The sequence below is a fragment of the Scyliorhinus canicula genome, unplaced genomic scaffold (assembly GCF_902713615.1).
Source record: "Scyliorhinus canicula unplaced genomic scaffold, sScyCan1.1, whole genome shotgun sequence".
In the NCBI taxonomy this organism is placed as follows: Eukaryota; Metazoa; Chordata; class Chondrichthyes; order Carcharhiniformes; family Scyliorhinidae; genus Scyliorhinus; species Scyliorhinus canicula.
Window position 1 is genome coordinate 1 of NW_024055640.1, and position 22,017 is coordinate 22,017.

At 55.2% G+C, this 22,017-nt stretch overlaps 1 long non-coding RNA gene across 1 annotated transcript; it reads left to right on the top strand.

The window, feature by feature from the left end:
• Positions 1 to 16,898: 16,898 nt before the first annotated feature.
• On the top strand, positions 16,899 to 18,267 carry LOC119960549. Its single transcript, XR_005459441.1, has 3 exons — positions 16,899 to 17,362; positions 17,665 to 17,772; positions 18,046 to 18,267. It is a non-coding gene; the product is annotated as an uncharacterized LOC119960549 (long non-coding RNA).
• Positions 18,268 to 22,017: the final 3,750 nt, after the last annotated feature.

Genomic DNA, 22,017 nt, shown 5'->3' on the forward strand with positions numbered 1-22,017 from the left:
GACCCATCATCACTCTCCTGCCCTGTATACTGACCCACTGACAGTGCCGACACAGGCCCATCATCACTCTCCTGCTCTGAATACTGACTGACCCGCTGACAATGCCGACACAGACCCATCATCACTCTCCTGCCCTGTATACTGACCCGCTGACAGAGCCGACACAGGCCCATCATCACTCTCCTGCCCTGTATAATGACTGACCCGCTGACAGTGCCGACACAGGCCCATCATCACTCTCCTGCCCTGTGTACTGACCCTCTGACAGTGCCGACACAGGCCCATCATCACTCTCCTGCCCTGTATACTGACTGACCCGCTGACAGTGCCGACACAGGCCCATCATCACTCTCCTGCCCTGTATACTGACCCACTGACAGTGCCGACACAGGCCCATCATCACTCCCCTGCCCTGTATACTGACTGACCCACTGACAGTGCCGACACAGGCCCATCATCACTCTCCTGCCCTGTGTACTGACCCTCTGACAGTGCCGACACAGGCCCATCATCACTCTCCTGCCCTGTATACTGACGCTCTGACAGAGCCGACACAGGCCCATCATCACTCTCCTGCCCTGTATACTGACCCACTGACAGTGCCGGCACAGGCCCATCATCACTCTCCTGCCCTGTATACTGACTGACCCGCTGACAGTGCCGACACAGGCCCATCATCACTCTCCTGCCCTGTAGACTGACACTCTGACAGTGCCGACACAGGCCCATCATCACTCCCCTGCCCCGTATACTGACCCTCTGACAGTGCCGACACAGGCCCATCATCACTCTCCTGCCCTGTATACTGACTGACCCGCTGACAGTGCCGACACAGGCCCATCATCACTCTCCTGCCCTGTATACTGACTGACCCGCTGACAGTGCCGCCACAGGCCCATCATCACTCTCCTGCCCTGTATACTGACCCGCTGACAGTGCCGACACAGGCCCATCATCACTCTCCTGCCCTGTATACTGACTGACCCTCTGACAGTGCCGACACAGGCCCATCATCACTCTCCTGCCCTGTATACTGACTGACCCTCTGAATATGCCGACACAGGCCCATCATCACTCTCCTGCCCTGTATACTGACTGACCCTCTGAATATGCCGACACAGGCCCATCATCACTCTCCTGCCCTGTATACTGACTGACCCACTGACAGTGCCGACACAGGCCCATCATCACTCTCCTGCCCGGTATACTGACTGACCCTCTGAATATGTCGACACAGGCCCATCATCACTCTCCTGCCCTGTATACTGACCCGCTGACAGTGCCGACACAGGCCCATCATCACTCTCCTGCCCTGTGTACTGACCCGCTGACAGTGCCGACACAGGCCCATCATCTCCCTCCTGCCCTGTATACTGACTGACCCACAGACAGTGCCGACACAGGCTCATCATCACTCTCCTGCCCTGTATACTGACTGACCCTCTGACAGTGCCGACACAGGCCCATCATCACTCTCCTGCCCTGTATACTGACTGACCCGCTGACAGTGCCGACACAGTCCCATCATCACTCTCCTGCCCTGTATACTGACCCGCTGACAGTGCCGACACAGTCCCATCATCACTCTCCTGCCCTGTATACTGACTGACCCTCTGAATATGCCGACACAGGCCCATCATCACTCCCCTGCCCTGTATACTGACCCGCTGACAGTGCCGACACAGGCCCATCATCACTCCCCTGCCTTGTATACTGACTGACCCGCTGACAGTGCCGACACAGTCCCATCATCACTCCCCTGCCCTGTATACTGACCCGCTGACAGTGCCGATACAGGCCCATCATCACTCTCCTGCCCTGTATACTGACTGACCCGCTGACAGTGCCGACACAGGCCCATCATCACTCGCCTGCCCTGTATACTGACCCGCTGACAGTGCCGACACAGGCCCATCATCACTCCCCTGCCTTGTATACTGACTGACCCGCTGACAGTGCCGACACAGGCCCATCATCACACTCCTGCCCTGAATACTGACCCGCTGACAGTGCCGACACAGGCCCATCATCACACTCCTGCCCTGAATACTGACTGACCCACTGACAGTGCCGACACAGTCCCATCATCACTCTCCTGCCCTGTATACTGACCCGCTGACAGTGCCGACACAGGCCCATCATCACTCCTCTGCCCTGTATACTGACCCGCTGACAGTGCCGACACAGGCCCATCATCACTCTCCTGCCCTGTACTGACTGACCCTCTGACAGTGCCGACACAGGCCCATCATCACTCTCCTGCCCTGTATACTGACTGACCCGCTGACAGTGCCGACACAGGCCCATCATCACTCTCCTGCCCTGTATACTGACTGACCCACTGACAGTGCCGACACAGGCCCATCATCACTCTCCTGCCCTGAATACTGACTGACCCACTGACAGTGCCGACACAGTCCCATCATCACTCTCCTGCCCTGTATACTGACTGACCCGCTGACAGTGCCGACACAGGCCCATCATCACTCTCCTGCCCTGTAATACTGACCCGCTGACAGTGCCGACACAGGCCCATCATCACTCTCCTGCCCTGTATACTGACTGACCCTCTGACAGTGCCGACACAGGCCCATCATCACTCTCCTGCCCTGTACTACTGACCCTCTGACAGTGCCGACACAGGCCCATCATCACTCTCCTGCCCTGTATACTGACTGACCCTCTGACAGTGCCGACACAGGCCCATCATCACTCTCCTGCCCTGTATACTGACCCGCTGACAGTGCCGACACAGGCCCATCATCACTCTCCTGTCCCTGTATACTGACCCACTGACAGTGCCGACACAGGCCCATCATCACTCTCCTGCCCTGTATACTGACCCTCTGACAGTGCCGACACAGGCCCATCATCACTCTCCTGCCCTGTATACTGACCCACTGACAGTGCCGACACAGGCCCATCATCACTCTCCCTGCCCTGTATACTGACTGACCCGCTGACAGTGCCGACACAGGCCCATCATCACTCTCCTGCCCTGTATACTGACCCTCTGACAGTGCCGACACAGGCCCATCATCACTGTCCTGCCCTGTATACTGACCCGCTGACAGTGCTGACACAGGCCCATCATCACACTCCTACCCTGTATACTTACTGACCCACTGACAGTGCCGACACAGGCCCATCATCACTCTCCTGCCCTGTATACTGACCCACTGACAGTGCCGACACAGGCCCATCATCACACCCCTGCCCTGTGTACTAACTGACCCTCTGAATATGCTGACACAGGCCCATCATCACTCTCCTGCCCTGTATACTGACTGACCCTCTGAATATGCTGACACTGGCCCATCATCACTCTCCTGCCCTGTATACTGACTGACCCTCTGAATATGCTGACACAGGCCCATCATCACTCTCCTGCCCTGTATACTGACCCGCTGACAGTGCTGACACAGGCCCATCATCACTCCCCTGCCCTGTATACTGACCCACTGACAGTGCCGACACAGGCCCATCATCACTCTCCTGCCCTGTATACTGACTGACACTCTGACAGTGCCGACACAGGCCCATCATCACTCCCCTGCCCTGTATACTGACCCACTGACAGTGCCGACACAGGCCCATCATCACTCCCCTGCCCTGTATACTGACTGACCCGCTGACAGTGCCGACACATTGCCCATCATCACTCTCCTACCCTGTATACTGACCCTCTGACAGTGCCGACACAGGCCCATCATCACTCTCCTGCCCTGTATACTGACCCGCTGACAGTGCTGACACAGGCCCATCATCACACTCCTGCCCTGTATACTGACTGACCCACTGACAGTGCCGACACAGGCCCATCATCACTCTCCTGCCCTGTATACTGACCCACTGACAGTGCCGACACAGGCCCATCATCACTCTCCCTGCCCTGTGTACTAACTGACCCTCTGACAGTGCCGACATAGGCCCATCATCACTCTCCTGCCCTGTATACTGACCCGCTGACAGTGCCGACACAGGTCCATCATCACTCTCCTGCCCTGTATACTGACTGACCCACTGACAGTGCCGACACTGGCCCATCATCACTCTCCTGCCCTGTATACTGACTGACCCACTGACAGTGCCGACACAGGCCCATCATCACTCTCGCTGCCCTGTATACTAACTGACCCTCTGACAGTGCCGACACAGGCCCAGCAGAAACTCAAGCGGGAGAATCCAGCTAAGAACGTTGTGCAGTGCTGGTCCGAGGAGACAGAAGAGCTCTTATGTGACTGCTTGGAGACAGTGGACTGGTCCATATTTAAGAACTCAGCGACTAACTTAAATGATTATGCCACCACCGTCACAGACTTCATCAGCAAATGTGTGGACGACTGCGTGCCAAAGAAAGCAGTACGTACGTTCCCCAACCGGAAACCATGGCTCAACCGCAAGATTGACTCCCTACTGAAGGACAGATCTGAGGCGTTCAATGCAGACGACCCTGTCCTATACAAGGAATCCAGGTACGACCTCCGCAAAGCCATCCGAGATGCCAAGAGAGAATATCAAACTAAGCTAGAGTCACAGACAGACTCTCGGCGGTTGTGGCAAGGACTAAGCAACATAACGGGCTACAAAGCGAAGCCGAGCAGTATCTCTGGCAGCAGCGCACCCCTCCCCGATGAACTTAATGCATTCTATGCTCGGTTTGAGCAGGTAACCAACAATCCGCTGTCGAATGCCCCAGCAGCCCATAATTCACCCATACCCACCATCACAGTTTCCGAAGTCAGATCGGCCTTCCTGAAAGTGAACCCACGGAAGGCGATGGGCCCGGACGGGATCCCTGGTCGTGCACTCAGAGCCTGCGCATACCAGCTGGCAGAGGTATTCACAGACATCTTTAACCTATCCCTACTCCACTCCGAGGTCCCCACCTGCTTCAAGAAGACCACCATCATACCGGTACCAAAGAAGAACCAGGCAACGTGCCTCAATGACTACCGCCCGGTGGCCCTGACGTCAGTTGTAATGAAGTTCTTCGAGAGGCTGATCATGAAGCGCATCACCTCCATACTCCCGGAACTCCTTGACCCACTTCAATTCGCATACCGTCGCAACCGGTCCACATCAGACGCCATTTCCCTGGCCCTACACTCATCCCTAGAGCATCTCGAAAACAAGGACTCCTACATCAGACTCCTATTTATTGACTACAGCTCCGCCTTCAACACCATAATCCCAGCCAAGCTCATATCAAAGCTCCAAAACCTAGGACTTGGCTCTCCACTCTGCAACTGGATCCTTGACTTTCTGACCAACAGACCACAGTCAGTAAGAATGAACACCGACACCTCCTCCACAATAGTCCTCAATACCGGGGTCCCGCAAGGCTGCGTACTTAGCCCCCTACTCTACTCCCTGTACACACACGACTGTGTGGCAAAACTTGGTTCCAACTCCATCTACAAGTTTGCCGACGATACGACCATAGTGGGCCGGATCTCGAATAACGACGATCTCTTGTTCACAATTTACATTGATGATTTGGAGTTGGGGACCAAGGGCAATGTGTCCAAGTTTGCAGATGACACTAAGATGAGTGGTAAAGCGAAAAGCGCAGAGGATACTGGAAGTCTGCAGAGGGATTTGGATAGGTTAAGTGAATGGGCTCGGGTCTGGCAGATGGAATACAATGTTCACAAATGTGAGGTTATCCATTTTGGTAGGAATAACAGCAAACGGGATTATTATTTAAACGATAAAATATTAAAGCATGCTGCTGTGCAGAGAGACCTGGGTGTGCTAGTGCATGAGTCACAGAAGGTTGGTTTACAGGTGCAACAGGTGATTAAGAAGGCAAATGGAATTTTGTCCTTCATTGCTAGAGGGATGGAGTTTAAGACTAGGGAGGTTATGTTGCAATTGTATAAGGTGTTAGTGCGGCCACACCTGGAGTATTGTGTTCAGTTTTGGTCTCCTTACTTGAGAAAGGATGTACTGGCGCTGGAGGGTGTGCAGAGGAGATTCACTAGGTTAATCCCAGAGCTGAAGGGGTTGGATTATGAGGAGAGGTTGAGTAGACTGGGACTGTACTCGTTGGAATTTAGAAGGATGAGGGGGGATCTTATAGAAACATTTAAAATTATGAAGGGAATAGATAGGATAGATGCGGGCAGGTTGTTTCCACTGGCGGGTGACAGCAGAACTAGGGGGCATAGCCTCAAAATAAGGGGAAGTATATTTAGAACTGAGTTTAGGAGGAACTTCTTCACCCAAAGGGTTGTGAATCTATGGAATTCCTTGCCCAGTGAAGCAGTTGAGGCTCCTTCATTACATGTTTTTAAGGTAAAGATAGATAGTTTTTTGAAGAATAAAGGGATTAAGGGTTATGGTGTTCGGGCCGGAAAGTGGAGCTGAGTCCACAAAAGATCAGCCATGATCTAATTGAATGGCGGAGCAGGCTCGAGGGGCCAGATGGCCTACTCCTGCTCCTAGTTCTTATGTTCTTATGTTCTTATGTTCTCTCAATGCCAGCAAAACTAAAGAGCTGGTCATCGACTTCAGGAAGCAAAGTACCGTACACACCCCTGTCAGCATCAACGGAGCCCAGGTAGAGATGGTTAGCAGTTTCAAATTCCTAGGGGTGCACATCACCAAAAATCTGTCCTGGTCCACTCATGTCGACGCTATCAACAAGAAAGCACAACAACGCCTTTACTTCCTCAGGAAACTAAGGAAATTCGGCATGACCACATTAACCATTACCAACTTTTACAGATGCACCATAGAAAGCATCCTCTCGGGCTGCATCACAGCCTGGTATGGCAACTGCTCGGCCCAGGACCGCAAGGAACTTCAGAGAGTCGTGAATACCGCCCAGTCCATCACACGAACCTGCCTCCCATCCATTGATTCCATCTACACCTCCCGCTGCCGGGGGAAAGCGGGCAGCATAATCAAGGATCCCTCCCACCCGGCTTACTCACTCTTCCAACTTCTTCCATCGGGCAGGAGATTCAGAAGTCTGAGAACACGCACGAACAGATTCAAAAACAGCTTCTTCCCCACTGTCACCAGACTCCTAAATGACCCTCTTATTGACTGACCTCATTAACACTACACCCTGTCTGCTTCATCCGATGCCAATGCTTATGTAGTACATTGTATATCTTGTGTTGCCCTATTATGTATTCTCATGTATTTTCTTGAATTCTGTTTAATTCCCTTTTCTTCCCATGTACTGAATGATCTGTTGAGCTGCTCGCAGAAAAATACTTTTCACTGTACCTCGGTACACGTGACAATAAACAAATCCAATCCAATCCAGTGCTGGCTGTGGGGGGTATCACTGGCTGTGCTGGCTGTGGGGGGGTATCACTGGCAGTGCTGGCTGTGTGGGGGTATCACTGGCAGTGCTGGCTGTGGGGTGAGCACTGGCAGCGCTGGCTGTGGGGGGGTATCACTGGCAGTGCTGGCTGTGGGGGGTATCACTAGCAGTGTTGGCTGTGGGGGTATCACTGGCAGTGTTGGCTGTGGGGGGTATCACTGGCAGTGCTGGCTGTGGGGGGTATCACTGGCAGTGTTGGCTGTGTGGGGTATCACTGGCAGTGCTGGCTGTGGGGGGTATCACTGGCAGTGCTGGCTGTGGGGGGTATCACTGGCAGTGTTGGCTGTGGGGGTATCACTGGCAGTGTTGGCTGTGTGGGGGGTATCACTGGCAGTGCTGGCTGTGGGGGGGTATCACTGGCAGTGCTGGCTGTGGGGGGTATCACTGGCAGTGTTGGCTGTGGGGGGTATCACTGGCAGTGCTGGCTGTGGGGGGTATCACTGGCAGTGTTGGCTGTGGGGGGTATCGCTGGCAGTGCTGGCTGTGGGGGGTATCACTGGCAGTGCTGGCTGTGGGGGGTATCACTGGCAGTGCTGGCTGTGGGGGGTATCACTGGCAGTGTTGGCTGTGGGGGGTATCACTGGCAGTGCTGGCTGTGGGGGGTATCACTGGCAGTGTTGGCTGTGGGGGTATCACTGGCAGTGCTGGCTGTGGGGGGTATCACTGGCAGTGCTGGCTGTGGGTGGGCACTGGCAGTGCTGGCTGTGGGGTGTATCACTGGCAGGGCTGGCTGTGGGGGTATCACTGGCAGTGCTGGCTGTGGGTGGAGCACAGGCAGTGCTGGCTGTGGGGGGAGCACTGGCAGTGTTGGCTGTGGGGGGGTATCACTGGCAGTGCTGGCTGTGGGGGTATCACTGACAGTGCTGGCTGTGGGGGGTATCACTGGCAGTGTTGGCTGTGGGTGGGCACTGGCAGTGTTGGCTGTGTGGGGGGGCACTGGCAGTGCTGGCTGTGGGGTGTATCACTGGAAGTGTTGGCTGTGTGGGGGGTATCACTGGCAGTGTCGGCTGTGGGTGGGCACTGGTAGTGTTGGCTGTGTGGGGGTATCACTGGCAGTGTTGGCTGTGGGGGTGGGGGGCACTGGCAGTGTTGGCTGTGGGGGGGTATCACTGGCAGTGTTGGCTGTGGGGGGTATCACTGGCAGTGCTGGCTGTGGGGGGGCACTGGCAGTGCTGGCTGTGGGGGGTATCACTGGCAGTGTTGGCTGTGGGGGGTATCACTGGCAGTGCTGGCTGTGGATGGGCACTGGCAGTGTTGGCTGTGTGGGGGGGGGCACTGGCAGTGCTGGCTGTGTGGGGGGGGGGCACTGGCAGTGCTGGCTGTGGGGGGTATCACTGGCAGTGCTGGCTGTGTGGAGGGAGCACTGGCAGTGCTGGCTGTGGGGGGTATCACTGGCAGTGTTGGCTGTGGAGGTATCACTGGCAGTGCTGGCTGTGGGGGGTATCACTGGCAGTGTTGGCTGTGGGGGTATCACTGGCAGTGCTGGCTGTGGGGGTATCACTGGCAGTGTTGGCTGTGGGGGGTATCACTGGCAGTTCTGGCTGTGGGGGGTATCACTGGCAGTGCTGGCTGTGGGGGTATCACTGGCAGTGTTGGCTGTGGGGGGCACTGGCAGTGTTGGCTGTGGGGGGCACTGGCAGTGCTGGCTGTGGGGGTAGCACTGGCAGTGTTGGCTGTGGGGGGTATCACTGGCAGTGCTGGCTGTGGGGGGTATCACTGGCAGTGCTGGCTGAGGGGTATCACTGGCAGTGTTGGCTGTGGGGGGTATCACTGGCAGTGCTGGCTGTGGGGGGTATCACTGGCAGTTCTGGCTGTGGGGGGTATCACTGGCAGTGCTGGCTGTGGGGGGTATCACTGGCAGTGCTGGCTGGGGGGTATCACTGGCAGTGTTGGCTGTGGGGGGTATCACTGGCAGTGCTGGCTGTGGGGGGGTATCACTGGCAGTGCTGGCTGTGGGGGTATCACTGGCAGTGCTGGCTGTGGGTGGGCACTGGCAGTTTTGGCTGTGGGGGAGGGAGCACTGGCAGTGCTGGCTGTGGGTGGGCACTGGCAGTGCTGGCTGTGGGGGGTATCACTGGCAGTGCTGGCTGTGGGGGAGGGAGAACTGGCAGTGCTGGCTGTGGGGGGTATCACTGGCAGTGCTGGCTGTGGGTGGAGCACTGGAAGTTTTGGCTGTGGGGGGTATCACTGGCAGTGCTGGCTGTGGGGGGTATCACTGGCTGTGCTGGCTGTGGGGGGGTATCACTGGCAGTGTTGGCTGTGGGGGGTATCACTGGCAGTGCTGGCTGTGGGGTGGTATCACTGGCAGTGCTGGCTGTGGGGGGTATCACTGGCAGTGCTGGCTGTGGGGGTATCACTGGCAGTGTTGGCTGTGGGGGGTATCACTGGCAGTGCTGGCTGTGGGGGGTATCACTGGCAGTGCTGGCTGTGGGGGGCACTGGCAGTGCTGGCTGTGGGGGGCACTGGCAGTGCTGGCTGTGGGGGTATCACTGGCAGTGCTGGCTGTGGGGGGCACTGGCAGTGCTGGCTGTGGGGGGTATCACTGGCAGTGTTGGCTGTGGGGGAGTATCACTGGCAGTGCTGGCTGTGGGGGGGGTATCACTGGCAGTGTTGGCTGTGGGGGGGTATCACTGGCAGTGTTGGCTGTGGGGGGTGGGGGCACTGGCAGTGTTGGCTGTGGGGGGTATCACTGGTAGTGCTGGCTGTGGGGGGTATCACTGGCAGTGTTGGCTGTGGGGGTATCACTGGCAGTGTTGGCTGTGGGGGTATCACTGTCAGTGCTGGCTGTGGGGGGTATCACTGGCAGTGCTGGCTGTGGGGGGGTATCACTGGCAGTGCTGGCTGTGAGGGGTATCACTGGCAGTGCTGGCTGTGGGGGGTATCACTGGCAGGGCTGGCTGTGGGGGGTATCACTGGCAGTGTTGGCTGTGGGGGTATCACTGGCAGTGTTGGCTGTGGGGGGTATCACTGGCAGTGCTGGCTGTGGGGGGTTCACTGGCAGTGTTGGCTGTGGGGGGTATCACTGGCAGTGCTGGCTGTGGGGGGTATCACTGGCAGTTCTGGCTGTGGGGGGGGTATCACTCGCAGTGCTGGATGTGGGGGTATCACTGGCAGTGTTGGCTGTGGGGGGCACTGGCAATGTTGGCTGTGGGGGGCACTGGCAGTGCTGACTGTGGGGGGTATCACTGGCAGTGCTGGCTGAGGGGTATCACTGGCAGTGTTGGCTGTGGGGGGTATCACTGGCAGTGCTGGCTGTGGGGGGTATCACTGGCAGTTCTGGCTGTGGGGGGTATCACTGGCAGTGCTGGCTGTGGGGGGTATCACTGGCAGTGCTGGCTGAGGGGTATCACTGGCAGTGTTGGCTGTGGGGGGTATCACTGGCAGTGCTGGCTGTGGGGGGTATCACTGCAGTGCTGGCTGTGGGTGGGCACTGGCAGTGCTGGCTGTGGGGGAGGGAGAACTGGCAGTGCTGGCTGTGGGTGGGCACTGGCAGTGCTGGCTGTGGGGGGGGGGTATCACTGGCAGTGCTGGCTGTGGGGGGTATCACTGGCAGTGCTGGCTGTGGGGGGTATCACTGGCAGTGTTGGCTGTGGGGGAGGGAGCACTGGCAGTGCTGGCTGTGGGTGGGCACTGGCAGTGCTGGCTGTGGGGGGGAGCACTGGCAGTGTTGGCTGTGGGGGGGCACTGGCAGTGTTGGCTGTGGGGAGTATCACTGGCAGTGCCGGCTGTGGGGCGTATCACTGGCAGTGCCGGCTGTGGGGGTATCACTGGCAGTGTTGGCTGTGGGGGTATCACTGGCAGTGCTGGCTGTGGGGGGTATCACTGGCAGTGCTGTCTGTGGGGGGCACTGGCAGTGCTGGCTGTGGGGGAACACTGGCAGTGCTGGCTGTGGGGGTATCACTGGCAGTGCTGGCTGTGGGTGGGCACTGGCAGTGCTGGCTGTGGGGGGCACTGGCAGTGTTGGCTGTGGGGGTATCACTGGCAGTGCTGGCTGTGGGGGGCACTGGCAGTGCTGGCTGTGGGGGGTATCACTGGCAGTGTTGGCTGTGGGAGGTATCACTGGCAGTGCTAGCTGTGGGGGGTATCACTGGCAGTGCTGGCTGTGGGGGTATCACTGGCAGTGCTGGCTGTGGGGGGTATCACTGGCAGTGCTGGCTGTGGGGGTATCACTGGCAGTGCTGGCTGTGGGGGTATCACTGGCAGTGCTGGCTGTGGGGGTATCACTGGCAGTGTTGGCTGTGGGGGGTGTCACTGGCAGTGCTGGCTGTGGGGGGTATCACTGGCAGTGCTGGCTGTGGGGGGGGGCACTGGCAGTGCTGGCTGGGGGGGGCACTGGCAGTGCTGGCTGTGGAGGGTATCACTGGCAGTGTTGGCTGTGGGGGGTATCACTGGCAGTGCTGGCTGTGGGGGTATCACTGGCAGTGCTGGCTGTGGGGGGTATCACTGGCAGTGTTGGCTGTGGGGGGCAGTGGCAGTGCTGGCTGTGGGGGGTATCACTGGCAGTGCTGGCTGTGGGGGTATCACTGGCAGTGTTGGCTGTGGGGGGGCACTGGCAGTGTTGGCTGGTGGGGGTATCACTGGTAGTGCTGGCTGTGGGGGGTATCACTGGCAGTGCTGGCTGTGGGGGGTATCACTGGCTGTGCTGGCTGTGGGGGGTATCACTGGCAGTGCTGGCTGTGGGGGTGGGTGTATCACTGACAGTGCTGGCTGTGGGGGGAGCACTGGCAGTGTTGGCTGTAGGGGGGGCACTGGCAGTGCTGGCTGTGGGGGGTATCACTGGTAGGGATGGCTGTGGGGTTATCACTGGCAGGGCTGGCTGTGGGGGGTATCACTGGCAGTGCTGTCTGTGGGGGGCACTGGCAGTGCTGGCTGTGGGGGAGCACTGGCAGTGCTGGCTGTGGGGGTATCACTGGCAGTGCTGGCTGTGGGGGGGCACTGGCAGTGCTGGCTGTGGGGGGGCACTGGCAGTGTTGGCTGTGGGGGTATCACTGGCAGTGCTGGCTGTGGGGGGCACTGGCAGTGCTGGCTGTGGGGGGTATCACTGGCAGTGCTGGCTGTGGGTGGTATCACTGGCAGTGTTGGCTGTGGGAGGTATCACTGGCAGTGCTAGCTGTGGGGGGTATCACTGGCAGTGCTGGCTGTGGGGGTATCACTGGCAGTCTGGCTGTGGGGGGTATCACTGGCAGTGCTGGCTGTGGGGGTATCACTGGCAGTGCTGGCTGTGCGGGTATCACTGGCAGTGCTGGCTGTGGGGGTATCACTGGCAGTGTTGGCTGTGGGGGGTATCACTGGCAGTGCTGGCTGTGGGGGGTATCACTGGCAGTGCTGGCTGTGGGGGGGGCACTGGCAGTGCTGGCTGGGGGGGGCACTGGCAGTGCTGGCTGTGGAGGGTATCACTGGCAGTGTTGGCTGTGGGGGGTATCACTGGCAGTGCTGGCTGTGGGGGGTATCACTGGCAGTGCTGGCTGTGGTGGGCACTGGCAGTGCTGGCTGTGGGGTATCACTGGCAGTGCTGGCTGTGGGGGGCACTGGCAGTGTTGGCTTTGGTTGGCACTGGCAGTGCTGGCTGTGGGGGGGGTATCACTGGCAGTGCTGGCTGTGGGGGGCACTGGCAGTGTTGGCTGTGGGGGTATCACTGGCAGTGCTGGCTGTGGGGGGCACTGGCAGTGCTGGCTGTGGGGTGTATCACTGGCAGTGTTGGCTGTGGGAGGTATCACTGGCAGTGCTGGCTGTGGGGGGTATCACTGGCAGTGCTGGCTGTGGGGGTATCACTGGCAGTGCTGGCTGTGGAGGGTATCACTGGCAGTGCTGGCTGTGGGGGTATCACTGGCAGTGCTGGCTGTGGGGGTATCACTGGCAGTGCTGGCTGTTGGGCGAGCACTGGCAGTGCTGGCTGTGGGGGAAGCACTGGCAGTGCCAACTGTGTGGGGGTATCACTGGCAGTGCTGGCTGTGGGGGGGGGCACTGGCAGTGCTGGCTGGGGGGGGCACTGGCAGTGCTGGATGTGGGGGTATCACTGGCAGTGTTGGCTGTGGGGGGCACTGGCACGCAGGTTCGGAGAATCGGCCGGCTGCGGCGTTAATCCCGCTCCCGCCAGGTTTTTTATTCTCCCAGCGGCCAAAAACTGGCGTTGTGCAAATCCCGCCGGCAGCCTCTGAAAACAGCTGGCGCCGGCGGGATGTCATAGATTTTTTACTTTGAACAAATCTCCGGCCCGGATGGGCCGAAGTCCCGCCGACGTGTCCACGGGTCACGTCGGAGAAAAACAGAGTAGCTTTAAAACGGCGTCAACCATTGATGATGGTTGACGCCGTTCAGTGTCCGAGGGCAATTGCGGGGGGGGGGGGTGCGGCGTTGAGGGGGGTCCGGCGTTAGGGGGGGGTTGCGGCGTTAGGGGGGTGGGGTGGAGGGGGGGGTTGGGGTGGGGGGGGCGGCGTTAGGGGGGTTGCGGCGTTAGGGGGGTGCGGCGTTAGGGGTGGGGTGCGGCGTTAGGGGGGTGCGGCGTTAGGGGGAGGTGCGGCGTTAGGGGTGGGGTGCGGCGTTAGGGGGGTCCGGCGTTGAGGGGGGGGTTGCGGCATTGAGAGGGGTGGCACCGGCGTTGGAGGAGGGGGGGCGGCGTTGGAGGGGGCGGCGTTGGAGGTGGTGGGGGGGGCGGTGTTGGAGGGGGTGGGGTGGGGGGGGGCGGTGTTGGAGGGGGTGGGGTGGGGGAGGTTGGGGTGGGGGGGGCGGTGTTGGAGGGGGTGGGGGGGTAACCCCCTCCCCCCCTCTCAACGCAGGTAACCCCCTCCCCCCCTCCTCTCAACGCAGGTAAGCCCCTTCCCCCCCTCCTCTCAACTCAACACCGTAACCCCCTTCCCCCCCAACGCCGGGTCTCTTCCTCCCTCCCCCCGACGCCGGGTCTCTTCCTCCCCCCCCCCCCCCGACGCCGGGTCTCTTCCTCCCCCCCCCCCCGACGCCGGGTCTCTTGCTCCCCCCCCCCCGACGCCAGGTCTCTCTTCCTCCCTTCCGCCAACGCCGGGTCTCTTCCTCCCCCCCCCCCCGACTCCGGGTCTCTTCCTCCCTCCCTCCCCCCCCAACACCAGGTCTCTTCCTCCCCCCCCCAATGCCGGGTCTCTTCCTCCCTCCCCCCGCCCCCAACGCCGGGTCTCTTCCTCCCTCCCCCCCCCCCCAACGGCGGGTCTCTCTCCCCACCACACAAACGCCGGGATTCACCACTTCCGCAGCGGGTGAAACTGACGCTTATCGCGTCAGCCCGCTGATGGCCCTTTCGGGAACGGAGATTACCGGCTTAAAAGAAGGTCCTGACGCCGGAGTCATCCGCACCGCTTTATCCCGCCGGAAATGGCCGTCACGTCGGTCTGCGGAGAATTTCGCCAATGACCTCATGGCTCCGAAAGTCAATACCTCTCCCAATAAAAGCAAACACACCGTACGCCTTCTTAACAGCCCTCTTAACCTGGGTGGCAACTTTCAGGGATCTATGGACATGGACACCGAGATCTCTCTGCTCGTCCACACTACCAAGAATCTTACCATTAGCCCAGTACTCTGTCTTCCTGTTATTCCTTCCAAAGTGAATCACCTCACACTTCTCTACATTAAACTCCATTTGCCACCTGTCAGCCCAGCTCTGCAGATTATCTATGCCCCTCTGTAACTTGTAACATCCTTGCGCACTGTCCACAACTCCACCGACTTTAGTGTCATCTGCAAATTTACTCACCCAGCCTTCTACGCCCTCCTCCAGGTCAGCGGCCCCAAAACGGATCCTTGTGGTACACCACTAGTAACTGGACACCAGTCAGAGCATTTCCCATCAACCACCACCGTTTGTCTTCTATCAGCTAGCCAATTTCTGATCCAAACTGCTAAATCACCCTGAATCCCATGCCTCTGTATTTTCTGCAATAGCCTACCATGGGGAATCTTATCAAACGCTTTACGGAAATCCATATAAACCACATAAACTGCTTTACCCTCATCCACCTGTTTGGTCACCTTCTCGAAGAACTCAATGAGGTTTGAGAGGCACGAGCTACCCTTCACAAAACCATGTTGACTATCTCTAATCAAATTATTCCTTTTCAGATGATTATACATCCATTCTCTTATAAACCTTTCCAAGAATTTTCCCACAACAGAGGTAAGGCTCACTGGTCTATAGTTACCGGGGTTATCTCTACTCACCTTCTTGTACAAGGGGACAACATTTGCTATCCTCCAGCCCTCTGGCACTATTCCTGTAGACAAAAATGACTTAATGATCAAAGCCAAAGCCTTAGCAATCTCCTCCCTAGCTTCCCAGAGAATCCTAGGATAAATCCCATCCGGCCTAGGGGACATCTATTTTCACACTTTCCAGAATCGCTGACACCTCCTCCTTATGAACCTCAAGCCCTTCTAGTCTAGTAGCCTGTATCTCAGTATTCTCCTCGACAACTTTATCTTTGTCCTGTGTGAATACAGATGAAAAATACTCATTTAGCACCTCTCCTATCTCCTCGGACTCCACGCACAACTTCCCATTACTGTCCTTGACTGGCCCTACTTTTACCTTAATCATTCTTTTATTCCTGACATACCAAGAGAAAGCTTTAGGGTTATCCTGGATCCTACCTGCCAAAGTCGTCTCATGTCCTCGCTTGGCTCTTCTTAGCTGTCTCTTTAGAGCCTTCCTAGCTAACCTGTAACTCTCAAGCGACCCAACTGAACCATCACATCTCATCTTCACATAAGCCTCCTTCTTCCTCTTGACAAGTATTTCAACTGCTTTAATAACCCATGGTTCCCTCGCTCGACCACTTCCCCCCTGCCTAACAGGTACACACTTATCAAGGACACGCAGTCGCTCTTCCTTGAACATGCTCCACATTTCCATTGTGCCCATCCCCTGCAGTTTTCCTCTCCAGCCGATGCATCCTAAGTCTTGCCTCATCGCATCATAATTGCCTTTCCCCCAGATATAACTCTTGCCCTGCGGTGTATACCTATCCATTTCCATCACTAAAGTAAACGTAACTGAATTGTGGTCACTATCACCCAAGTGCTCACCTACCTCCAAATCTAACACCTGTCCTGGTCCATTACCCAGTACCACATCCAATACGGCCTCGCCTCTTGTTGGCCTATCTACATACTGCATCAGGAAACCCTCCTGCACACATTGGACAAAAACAGACCCATCTAAAGTACTCGAACTATATTGTTTCCGGTCAATATTTGGAACGTTAAGGTCCCCCATAACAACTACCCTGTTATTTTTGCTCCAATCCAGAATCATCTTTGCAATCATTTCCTCTACATCTCTGGAACTTTTCGGAGGCCTTTAGAAAAGCCCTAACAGGGTGACCTCTCCTTTCCTGTTTCTTAACTCAGCCCATACTCCCTCAGTATTCGAGTCCTCATCAAATATCCTCTCAGCCACCGCAATACTGTTCTTGACTAACAATGCCACCCCTCCCCCTCTCTTACCACCTTCCCTGAGCTTACTGAACTATCTAAACCCCGGAACCTGCAACAACCATTCCTTGCCCTCGTCATTTACATGTCAATATTGAGCAATCCTCAGAGGCAGACATTCCACACATGGCAGAGACTAGGGCTGGAGTTTGCTCACAGCTCACTGAGGGTAAATCTGAGTCTGGGGGACTTCAGTTCTCAAACCAATCCTCCCACTACATTAAAAACATTGCTCCTCTTGCTCAGTGTGTGTCTGTGTGTGTTGCTGAGTGTGTCAATCTGTTTGTTTTTCACCTGTGAATTGTGTGTGTTGGTATGTTGCTGAGAGATTGACAGGAGAGTGGAAATGCTGGACTCCTGTTGTGCTGTTTTGTGTAGGTTTGAAAATGTCACTCTTATTGTCTTTTTAACCAATTTTATCTCTTTTTCTCCCAAGGGATTTTTATTTGGAGAACTTTAAGGTAGTCGGGAATACAAAGAGGAGGATTTGGTGGGGATGACGAGGGAGTGAGAATTCATCCAGAGCGCTGGTTGAGGCCTGTTCCGCAGGCTTCACCCGGGGTGAGTTGTGTCTGGTTATTAACCTGACAGAGGTTTAATTTTAATATCTGAGGGATAAAGAGAGAGAGAGGGAGGAGGGAGACAGAAATATGAATGAGTTAGGGATGGAGAGACAGAGAAACACAAGAGAAGGGGGGAACTGTCTCTCAATCCTTTTTAGTCTCTGGTTGAAAGCTGTGACATTTTTGTATTTGGATGTTGCTGAGTTTGTGTATCTGAAAAGTGGATCCTGGGCTCTCGTTATATCAAATAGTTTCAAACTTTTCCTGTCTTTCACTTAACTTTCTTCCTCTTTTCCCCAGGAATTTGAATTTTGAAAGACTACAATGTGAGCAGGAATCCTTGGACCAGGGCTTTTCTTCAGAGGTTGGATGGATGGACTGAGGCCTATTCCACAGGCTTCACCCAGGGTGAGTGTGTGTCTGCGTATTACCCTGATTTAATGCACATATGTGAGGGACAATGAGAATGAGATCGGGGGGAGGGGAGAAGAGAGAGATGGAGAAGTCCAGGGAAGCGGGAACTGCCTCTCAATCTTTGTTATTCTGTGGTTAATAACTGAGATATTTCTAGGTGGATGTTGCTGAGAGTCTGTGTAACAGAGAGAGAATTTGGCCTCTTGCTGTGTTTCTAGTTTAAACATTTTCCTGCGTATTAGTTCATTTGCACCCTCTTTTCCCCAGGAATTTGAATTTTGAAGACTGCAATGTGACCAGGAATCTTTGGACAAGGGATTTTCTCCAGAGGACAAGTGGGTGGACTGAGGCCTACTCCAAAGGCCGCACTCACGCGAGTTGTCTGTTTATTGCCACCCCGGCCTTGCACTCAGACACAAACACATTAAACCTTTGGTGGGTGACAAAGAGTGAATTAAAATCTGTAATGTGAAGCTGTCTAAATTTTGTTTCTGAATCCAAAATAACAGGGGTTATTTTAAATCTGGGTGTCCCGAAAGGGGAGGGGGGGGGGTGGTGGGGGTTGGATTTCATTGCCTGAGCCCCGGTCACTCTCCGTATAACCTGTTAACTATTTTAAACGACACTCAACACTGCTGACTGCAGCTTCTGGGATCTTTCTGTGTACCAATGGACTTTGTTTTTTAAAGGTTTTTCTTTGTTTTGAGAGGCAGTTTAACGCTGTCAGAGAATTGAAGGGAGTTCTTCAGACTTGGTCCAATCCACACACACAGGATGATGGGGGAGGAAGGGGTTTAGATCCAGGGGGAATGGGGCTCGAAGCAGGAGTGAGTGGGGGGGGGGGGAGACAGCACCCCACCTGGTTAGGTTGACATTGCTGCTGCTGTGGGATTTGCTGTTCACACACAGGATGATGGGGAGGAAGGGGTTTAGATCTAGGGGGGAATGGGGCTCGAAGCAGGAGTGAGTGGGGGGGGGGGAGACAGCACCCCACCTGGTTATGTTCACAGTGCTGCTGCTGTGGGATCTTGCTGTTCATGCACAGGACTGCGGCTTTTGCCCACAAAGCAATTGTGATCACAACTCTTAAAAATAAAATAGCACATGGACTGCAAAGTGGGTTCGAAGATCTCAAATTTTAAAGTCTTGGGACTGAGTGAGTTGATGAACCGTTTTCACAGGGGACTGATGGGATATTCAGCCATGATCACACTGCTGCTTGTGGGATCTTACTGTGCAATCAATACTGCCGTCAGTGTGCACAATGCAACAATGGCGCAGAAACAGAGAAAGAGAGAGAGAGAGGGAAATCTCAGATCAGAAACTCTGAACTCAATTTTGAAAGTGTTTTTGGGATCTCCCTGGGCACAAGTTGCCAGCAGAATTCATAAAATTAACAATAGTGGGGTCACTTTAGGGCAGCACGGTGGCGCAGTGAGTTAACGCTGCAGCTTCACAGCACCGAGGTCCCAGGTTCGATCCCGGCTCGAGGTCACTGTCCGTGTGGAGTTTACCCATTGTCCCCGTGTTTGTGTGGGTTTCGCCCCCACAACCCAAAGATGTGCAGGGCAGGTGAATTTACCACGCTAAATTGCCTCTTAATTGGAAAAAATAAATTGGGTGTTCTAAATTTGTTCAAAAAATATTTTTAAAATAGTGGAGTCACTTTCAAAACAAACGCATCGACTATGAAGTCATCTCGATGGCTCGAAATAAAAGTCCCTTAACTTGAAGCAGGTAAATGCTGGAACTAAGCCTGTATTTTAGGCCGAGATATAAATATGAGGGTGAAATTAAATCCACAGGGGGCATTTGAATTCAGTTTGCTGTGGTTGTTGGATTCCTGTGCCTGGCCCTCTCTCTCTCTCTCTCTCCTTCCCAACTACTGGGGTACTGGAGAGAGGGAAAGAGAGAGAGAGCGAAGTACAGAAAGAGTGTTGGGAGGAGGGCGGTGAGGGAGATTAGAGAGAGGGAGAGGAGAAAGACAGAGAGGATGAAGGGAGGAATCTGACCCATTCACAACTGGGTGGGGGAAAGAATTCCTCAAACTGGACAGGGAACTGACTATTCTATTATTTTTTAAATTTAGAGTACCCAATTCATTTTTCCCATTAAGGGGCAATTTAGCATGGCCAATCCACCTAGCTTGCACCTTTGTGGGTTGTGGGGACGAAACCCACACAAACACAGGGAGAATGTGCAAACTCCACAGGAACTGACTATTCATAACTGGACAGGGAAAGAACACACTCAAATCCACACAGGGAAGTAAACTTTCACAACTGAACAGTGGAAAGGCAAACACCATCTGGGCAGGGAACTGACCTCACCACAAGTGGACATGCGATAAGCACACTCAATCTGGACGAGAGACACAACCCATTAACAACTGTACATGACCCATTCATAATTGATCAGGAGACAGACACACTCAATTCTGGAAGAGGGAACTGACCCACTCACAACTGGACAGGGGTAATACTCCGAAAGCTGGAGAGGGAACTGACCCTTCCACCACTGGACAGGTGAAAGACACACTCACATCTGGACTGGGAACAGACCCATCCACCACTGGACAGGTGAAAGACACACTCACATCTGGACTGGGAACAGGCCCATCCACCACTGGACAGGGGAAAGTCACACTCACATCTGGACTGGGAACAGGCCCATCCACCACTGGGCAGGTGAAAGACACACTCACATCTGGACTGGGAACAGGCCCATCCACCACTGGGCAGGTGAAAGACACACTCACATCTGGACTGGGAACTGACCCATCCACCACTGGGCAGGTGAAAGACACACTCACATCTGGACTGGGAACAGGCCCATCCACCACTGGGCAGGTGAAAGACACACTCACATCTGGACTGGGAACAGACCCATCCACCACTGGGCAGGTGAAAGACACACTCACATCTGGACTGGGAACAGACCCATCCACCACTGGGCAGGTGAAAGACACACTCACATCTGGACTGGGAACAGACCCATCCACCACTGGGCAGGTGAAAGGCGCACTCACATCTGGACTGGGAACTGACCCATCCACCACTGGGCAGGTGAAAGGCGCACTCACATCTGGACTGGGAAAAGGCCCATTCACTGGTGGACAGGGGAAAGTCACATCCAAATCTGCTAAGGACACTGACCCAAACTCAACTGGACAGGGGAAAATAACATTCAAGTCTAGCGATTTAACTATCCCATTCGCAACTGCATAGGGGTAGCGCATTTTTAAATATGGAGTGGGATCTGACCCATTCACAACTGGACAGGGGAAAAACTCTCTCAAAATGGACGTGGAACTGACCATTCATCTCTGGACAGGGCAAAGGCAAACTCAAATCTGGAAGAGGGAACTGACTCATTCACAACTCGACAATTGAAAGGTATACTGCAATCTTGACAGGGAACTGACCCATTCACAACTGGAGCGGAATATAACAGACTCAAATCTGGAGAGGGAACGAACTAATTCACAACTGGACAAAGGGAAGGCTCACTCACACCTGGGATGGGACCTCACACATTCACAACTGGACAGTGAATTGACCATTCATAACTGGACAGAGGGAAGACACAGTCAAATCTGCAAAGAGAATTGACAGTTCAGCGCACAACAGGGTAAAGACACAATAATGTATGTTGTGGGAAATGACCCATCCAACACTGGACATGTGAAAGGCACACTAACCCCTGGACTGGGAACAGACCCATTCACTGTTGACAGCGGAAAGTCACACTCAAATCTGCCAAGGAAACTGACCCAACTGGGCAGGCAAAAAAACATTCAAATCTCGAGAGCTAACTGACACATTCACACTGGAGAGGGGAAAGACACACTCCAATCTGGAGAGAGAACTGACCCATCCCCAACTGGACAGGGAAAGTAATCTCAAAATGGGTAGGGAACAGACCTCTGGACAGTGGATAGGCAAACTCCAATATGAAAGAGGGAAACAACCCATTCACAACTGTACAATGGAAAGGCACACTCCAATCTGGAGAGGGAACAGACTCATTCACAACAGGACAGTGGGAAGGCACACTCCAATCTGGAGAGGGATCAGACTCATTCACAACAGGACAGTGGGAAGGCACACTCCAATCTGGAGAGGGAACAGACTCATTCACAACAGGACAGTGGGAAGGCACACTCCAATCTGGAGAGGGAACAGACTCATTCACAACAGGACAGTGGGAAGGACACAGTCAAATCTCGACAGAGAACTG